Source organism: Chelonoidis abingdonii, chromosome 20 (assembly GCF_003597395.2).
Source record: "Chelonoidis abingdonii isolate Lonesome George chromosome 20, CheloAbing_2.0, whole genome shotgun sequence".
Classification (NCBI taxonomy): Eukaryota; Metazoa; Chordata; order Testudines; family Testudinidae; genus Chelonoidis; species Chelonoidis abingdonii.
Genome location: NC_133788.1, coordinates 3373393 through 3380575, shown reverse-complemented (window position 1 = coordinate 3380575; position 7183 = coordinate 3373393). Strand labels below are relative to the sequence as shown.

Below are 7183 nucleotides of genomic sequence, written 5' to 3'. Positions count from 1 at the left end.
ACCCTCCGCAGGCACGATTGCGGCAGGTCAACCAGAGATGCCTGCCGCCCCCCTGACAAAATGCTGCCCCCTCCGTAATCCTGGCGCCCTAGGCGACTGCCTAAGTCGCCTAAATGCAAGGGCCGGCTCTGCTTACTAAGAAAAAGTTTTTCCCCCAAGATTTTTAGTGAGAACCACTTGAAACAGCCTTTTGAAGGTAGTGGATTAGAAAAGAAGAAGACCCATTTGAAAAACAGGCTACCTGAAGACACTTTGTTTTCATTTAGCCCCCTTGGCGTAAGTGTTTCATTAAAATGTAAAAGAGCAGGCAGAAGCACCCCAAGGTTTTAGTAACAGATGGTTTATATACCCCTTATTTTGTTAACCATTGGATTAGAGAGAAGAAGTTTGTTTCTTTTCCCACTTTTTACAAGAGAGAGGTGAAAGGCTTGGAAAGGAATAAACACTTGAAAAGACAAGCCTACCTGAAGACCCATAACCTTTATTTAGCCCCTTAAGCATAGGTGTTTCAATAACATGCAAGTCCACAGAAACAACCCAGGCTTGAAAACACAGAAAGCCTGTTTATAAAAGTTTTTCCCTAGGTTTAGGCTAGCACTGGTCATTTTTTTAGTAAGGACAGCAGGCTTTTGCAGCAAAGCAGCTGTCAGCAAAACAGCCTCCGTAAACCAGGAGGTCAGAGATAAGGAGGCTGCTTCTTTGCCTGCTTTTTAACACATACAAGTGAAAGTTATATTAAGTTTTGTAGAGGAATAAACACTTTTAAAGACAAGCCTATATGAAGACAGAGCCCTTTATTTAACATTTTTACATGCGTGTTTTAATTAAATGAGACTGCCCCTCACAGAAACCCCAACCCATCCAACCCTGCCCCTCGCTCCCTGATCACCCCCTCCTGGGCCCCTGCCCCTAACTGCCCCCCAGGACCCTACCCCCTATCTAAGCGTCGCTGGTCCTTGTCCCCTGATTTCTCCTTCCCAGGACTCCTGCCCCTAACTGCCCCTCAGGATCCCACCCCTATCTAAGCCTCCCTTCTCCTTGTCCCCTGATAGCCCTCTCCCGGGACCCCAGCCCCTAACTGCCCCCCAGGATCCCACCCCGTACCTGTCCCCTGACACACCCCTGGGACTCCCATGCCTATCCAACTGCTGCCTGTCCCCTGACTGCTCCCCCGCACCCTTGACTCATCTAACCCCCCTTCTCCCTGCCCCTGACTGCCCCTCCAAACCTCCACCCCATCCAACCCCCCCTGCTCCCTGTCCCTTGACTGCCCCCCTGGAACCTCCTATCCCTTCTCCAACCCCCCAGCCCCCTTACCATGCCACTCAGACCAGCGTGTGTGGCTCCGCGCAGCTCCAGACACGCTGCTGCATACATGCTGCCGTGCTCCCCCACGGAGCCCACAGCCCCCCACCCACACACACACCCAGCACCTGCCTTCCAGATTGGAACACCTCAAAATTCAGGAGTGCTCAAGCTCAGTTTGGGCAGCTGGTACTTCATTTCTCCCAAATCAAATATACTGATCCACTGTAACTTGCTGTAGAAAAAGTAGGATAAAATTGAGCAAGAAATGCTTCCCAGTGGTTCTCAGGACTGGATTTGCAATTTTCAACAGCCATTGCTGTGTTTTTGTTTGCTTGTTTAAAAGGAAGACAATGATATTGCCTTGGCAAATTCCCCATAGAAAGAAAAAATGGAACAATAGAATAATAAAGGCACCTGAACTTTTCCTCATTTATTGAGGACGATCTTATAATATGCATCCAGAGTTCTTGCTCAAATTTTATCCTACTTTTTCTACAGCAAGTTACAGTGGATCAGTATATTTGATTTGGGAGAAATGAAGTAACAGCTGCCCAAACTGAGCTTGAGCACTCCTGAATTTTGAGGTGTTCAAATCTGGAAGGCAGTGCTGGGTGTGTGTGGTGGGGGGGGGCTGTGGGCTCCGGGGGAGCACGGCAGCATGTATGCAGCAGCGTGTCTGGAGCTGCGCGGAGCCAGACGCTGGTCTGAGTGGCATGGTAAGGGGCTGGGGGGTTGGAGAAGGGGTAGGGAGGTTCCTGGGGGGGCAGTCAAGGGACGGGAGCAGGGGGTTGGATGGGGTGAGGTTTGGGGGGCAGTCAGGGGCAGGGAGAAGGGGGGTTAGATGGGTCAAGGGTGCGGGGGGCAGTCAGGGGACAGGCAGTGGTTGGATAGGCATGGGAGTCCCAGGGGTTTGTCAGGGGACAGGTACGGTGGTGGGATCCTGGGGGGGAAGTTAGGGGGGGTCTCAGGAGGGGGCAGTTGGGGACAAGGAGAAGGGAGGCTTAGATAGGGTGGCAGGGTGTGATGGGTTCGGGTTTCTGTGAGGGGGGCAGTCTCAATTTAATTCAACACCAGCATGTAAAAATGTTAATTAAAGGGCTCTGGGGGGTGTCACTATACATTACTTTTATAACCCTAGACTGTTTCTGCATGCTCTTCTTTTTATTAAAGCACCTATGCCAAAGGACTGCGTCTTCATTTAGGCCTGTCTTTTCAAGTGTTTATTTCTTTCCAAGACTTTGACCTCTCTTTGTTAAAAAGCGGGGGAAGAAGCAATCTTCTTCTCTCTAATCCACTGGTTTACAAAATAAGGGAAATATAAACTGTCTGTTACTAAAATCCTGGGGTTTTAAGCCTAGCGTGCTTCTGCCTGCTCTTTTTTTATTACAACACATACAAAAGGGATGTGTTTTAGGTTTGTCTTTTCAAGTCATTATCCCTTTGCAAAACTTAAGGTATCTTTAACATGTGATTGTTAAAAAGCAGGTAAAGGAGCAAACTCCTTCTCTGTGATGGATCCACTGACTCACAGAGGCTGTTTTTGCTGACAGCTGCTTTGCTGCAAAAGCCTGCTGTCCTTACTAAAAGAAATGATCAGTGCTAGCCAAAACCCTAGGAGAAAACTTTTATAAGCAGGCTTTCTGTGTTTTTGGCCTGGGTTGTTTCTGCAGACTTACATGTTATTGAAACACTTATGCCTAAGGGGCTAAATGAAGGTTATGGGTCTTCAGATAGGCTCGTCTTTCCAAGCCTTTCACCTCTCTTTGTTAAAAAGTGGGGAAAGAAACAAACTTCTTCTCTCTGATCCACTGGTTTACAAAATAAGGGGTATATAAACTGTCTGTTACTAAAATCCTGCGGTTTTAAGCCTAGGGTGCTTCTTCCGGTTCTTTTTTTTATTACAACACATACAAAAGGGATATGTTCTAGGTTTGTCTTTTCAAGTCATTATCCCTTTGCAAAACTTAATGTAACTTTAACTTGTGTTTGTAAAAAGATTGGGAAAGAAGCAGCCTTCTTCTCTCTGACCTACTGACTAATAGAGGCTGCTTTGCTGCAGCTTCACATTGTTTTTACTAAAAAAAATAACCCAGGTTAATCTAAAACTTTTTTGTCACTATACATTACTTTTATAACCCATGCTCTTTTTTTATTAAAACACTTATACCAAGGGACTGTGTCTTTAGATAGACCTGTCTTTTCAAGTATTTATTCCTTTACAAGCCTTTCATCCTTCTTTTGTTAAAAAGCAGGTAAAGAAGCAATCTTCTTCTCTCTAATCCACTGCTTTACAAAATAACGGGAATATAAACTGTCACTAAAAACCTGGGGTTTTAATCCTAGGGTGCTCTGCATAATTTTTTATTACAATACCTACAAAAGGGATGTGTCTTAAGTTTGTCTTTTCTAAGTAACTTTAACTTGTGTTTGCTAAAAAGTTTGGGAAAGAAGCAGCCTTCTGATCTCTGATCCACAGACTCACAGAGGCTGCTTTGCTAACAGGCACTTTGCTTCTTTGTCTTTCTAATCCACTGGTTTACAAAATAAGGGGTGTATAAACTGTCTGTCACTAAAAACTTGGGGTTTTAAACCTAAGGTGTTTCTGCCTGTTCTTTTTCATTGAAACATTTATGCCAAGGGAGTTAAATAAAAAAATGTGTCTTCATTTAGGCATGTTTTTTCAAGTGTTTATTCCCTTAAAAGCCTTTCACCTCTTTTTGTTAAAAAATGGGGGAAGAAGCAATCTTCTTTCTAATTCAATTGTTTACAAAATAAGGGGTTTATAAACTGTTACTAAAAACCTGGGGTTTTAAATCTAGGGTGCTTCTGCCTTCTCTTTTTTTATTACAACACATACATAAGGGATGTGTCTTAGGTTCGTCTTTTCAAGTCATTATCCCTTTGCAAAACTTAAGGTAACTTTAACCTGTGTTTGTTAAAAAGCAGGTAAAGAAGCAAACTCCTTCTCTGTGATCCACTCACTCAAAGAGGCTGCTTTGCTAAGAGGAGCTTTGCTGCAGCTTCACATTGTGCTTACTAAAAAATAACACCTGTTAGTCTAAAACCTAGGAAAAAAACTTTTTAAATGGAGTGTTACTAAAAGCTTATGGTTTTAACTTTTATAAAAACGCCTCTGTAAAAGGGCTACATGGTGGGAAAATGCTGGGGGGTCTGTATCTTTAGATAAGAATTAAACAATTAAAAGGGAGGGGGAGAGAGGAGGGGTGGGGGTAAAGGAGGGAGTTGGCTCTTGTTTAAAATCTTGGGACTCTAGGATTGGTTCAGGAAAATGAATTCTGTGATGCTTCTGTAAAACCACCTCTGATTGGGCCGATCCAAAGGCGGTGATAACAAACCTGAGAGGGTCTGAACCTGAAAAGTTGCCTCATTCTACAGAAAGACTTGAAAGGTGAGAATTCTCGCTCTCTTTCTGATTCCACCATGTGCTCTCTATCTTTGCCCCTTGCCAAGGGAGCTCTCTTTCTTGCTCTGTTCTTTCTTTTAACCTCTCTCTATTTTTCTTAATCTACCCTGATACTGAATGCTTTTCTATTTACTTTCTTACCCTGGGCTTACCAAACAGGCTCTGCCTGCTTCTTTCTCTCTCTTATTCTTTCTTTTATTCTGATTTCACCATGTGTGCTCTATCTTTGCTCTTTACAAAAAGGGCTCTCTTTTCTTGTCCTTTTCTTTCTTTTAACCTCTCTCTTTTTTTCTTAACCTACACTGTTATAGAATAGTTTAAATGCTTTTTTTATTCACTTTTTTACCCTGTGCTTACCAAACAGGCTCTGCCTTTCCTTTTTAAAACCTAGTTTTCAATATTATTTAACTCTTTTTTCTTAAACTAACCTTTAAAAAACAAATATTTCTTTTTTTTCTTCAAGTTCTATCTTTCTGTTCTTGAATAACCTGCCTTTACCAGCCTCTCTCCTTACTCAATCACATCCAATAACCTTTCTTTCCTTTTTTCTCTAAACTTTACTCAAACCTTCTTTTTTCATCTTTTCACTCACTTCTTTCAACGTTTTTCTCTCCATGTAACCAATTACAAACACACACAACATATCCCCTATTCAAACACACACAAGTTTTTCTCGAAATGATCGATGGCGCCAAACTTTGGTGCCAATGTCATTTTCTCTCTCTCTCTCTCTCCCTCTTTTTGATCCCATCATGTGCTGTCTATCTTTTCCCTTTGCCAAGGGGGCTCTCTTTTCCCCTTTCTTGCCCAGTTCTTTCTTTTAACCTCTTTTTTTAAACCTGCACTGGTACTGAATAGTTTCATTGCTTTCTTGATTCCCTTTTTTATTCTGTGCTTACCAAACAGGTTTTGCCTTAGTAAATTCCCTTTTTAAACCTAGTTTTCAATATTATTTATTTTTTTCTTAACCCACCCTGATATTTAATACACTTTTTACATTTCTCTCAAAATTTTCTATTCTCCAAACTAAGCCTTTACCATCATCTCTCCTTATTCAAACTCACTAAAAATCTCTCTTCTTTCAAACTAACTAACCCTTTAAAAACAAAAATCCTTCTATTCTTTCATAACCAGCCTCTTTTCTTCAATAACTTACCTCTCTTCTTTCAAATTTCCTTTTTTTCCTCTAAACCTTACTCAGACTTTCTTTTTTCCTCTTTACACTCTCTCACACTCTTCTTTCAACCTTTTTCTCTCCAGGTACCCAAGCACAAACGTATACAACACTTCCCCTAGTCAAACACATACACACACGCACATTTTTTTGAAAATGGCCGATGGCACCACACTTTGGCGCCAACGGAAACGAGATGGGAAGGCGGGACATAAGCCCTAAAAGGGGCATGGAAACCTGTCAATATTGCATGGTGATGAATACTGTCGAGTTCATTACTACTGTAGCATCCAGATCCTTGTGCTGCTGAGTGGGAAACTGAGGCTCAAGGATGCAGAATGACTCATCCAATTTCATACAGTCACTCTGAAAATCTTTGTGCCAGACTAAGACAGACCCCTTCCATGCAAAACAGCAACTGACCTGGGGAAGGAAGCAGCGCGTGTGATCATCAGATCATCCCCCATTTAGTTTGGCTACTAAGGAGCACAGCCCTAAAGTCACCGTATAACCCCCTTTTCATATGTTAAATTCCATGCAGCTATCCATTGTTATCGAGGGCACTATGACCTGTTGGAGGCAGTGTGACCTAGTGGATACAGCCCTGGTCTAAGCTGCAGGATGCCTGGGTTCTAGTCCTGGCACTAGCCAGCTGTGTGACTTTGGGCAAGTCACTTCACTGCTGTGTGCCTTAGTTTCCCTGTTTCTACAGTAGGGATTCTGATCTCCACTATAAAGCGCTTAGCGATCTGTGGCTGAAAAGTGCCATATCACAGCGAGGTATTAGTCTTCATTCCCTTTCTCTTCTTCCCAGCTGTGAGCCCCAACTACTGTCATAAAGACCAGAAAGAACGTCCAGAAAGTCTGTGTTCCAGAAAGAACGTCAACCAAATGCTTCCAAAGTGACCTACTCAGGGTGCCACTTGCCCCCATCCGGCCAGGAGGTAAATATCAGTGTGACCGACGTAGCAGGTTGACCAAAACAATCTCTTGCCCTTTATCCACAAGCCTGATGATTCTCAGACCCAGTTTTTCATCTCCACCAACTTTCCCACTTGGTAACAGAGTTTTAGTAGCAGAGGCTGTAGTGAGGACTCGCAGGGCTAAGATCATACTAAAAACACTGTGGAACATTCATATATCAACCTAAAGAAACAGAGTGCATTGCGGGATATGGTGTTCTCATCAGGCCCAGCTCCAAGCACCAGCTTAGCAAGCAGGTGCTTGGGGCGGCCACTCTGGAGCGGGGCAGCAGGTCCAGCTATTCGGCGGCAATT

General features: G+C 43.3%; 1 protein-coding gene and 1 long non-coding RNA gene across 2 annotated transcripts in view; both read right to left on the bottom strand.

The window, feature by feature from the left end:
* Window positions 1–7183, bottom strand: part of LOC116830268 (E3 ubiquitin-protein ligase TRIM39-like) — a 475516-nt gene that overhangs the window by 267521 nt on the left and 200812 nt on the right. The window lies entirely within an intron of this gene.
* Window positions 239–3050, bottom strand: LOC116830266 (uncharacterized). The gene is made up of 2 exons (XR_004374923.2): window positions 2985–3050; window positions 239–774 (listed from the first exon to the last, which is right to left on the bottom strand). It is a non-coding gene; the product is annotated as an uncharacterized LOC116830266 (long non-coding RNA).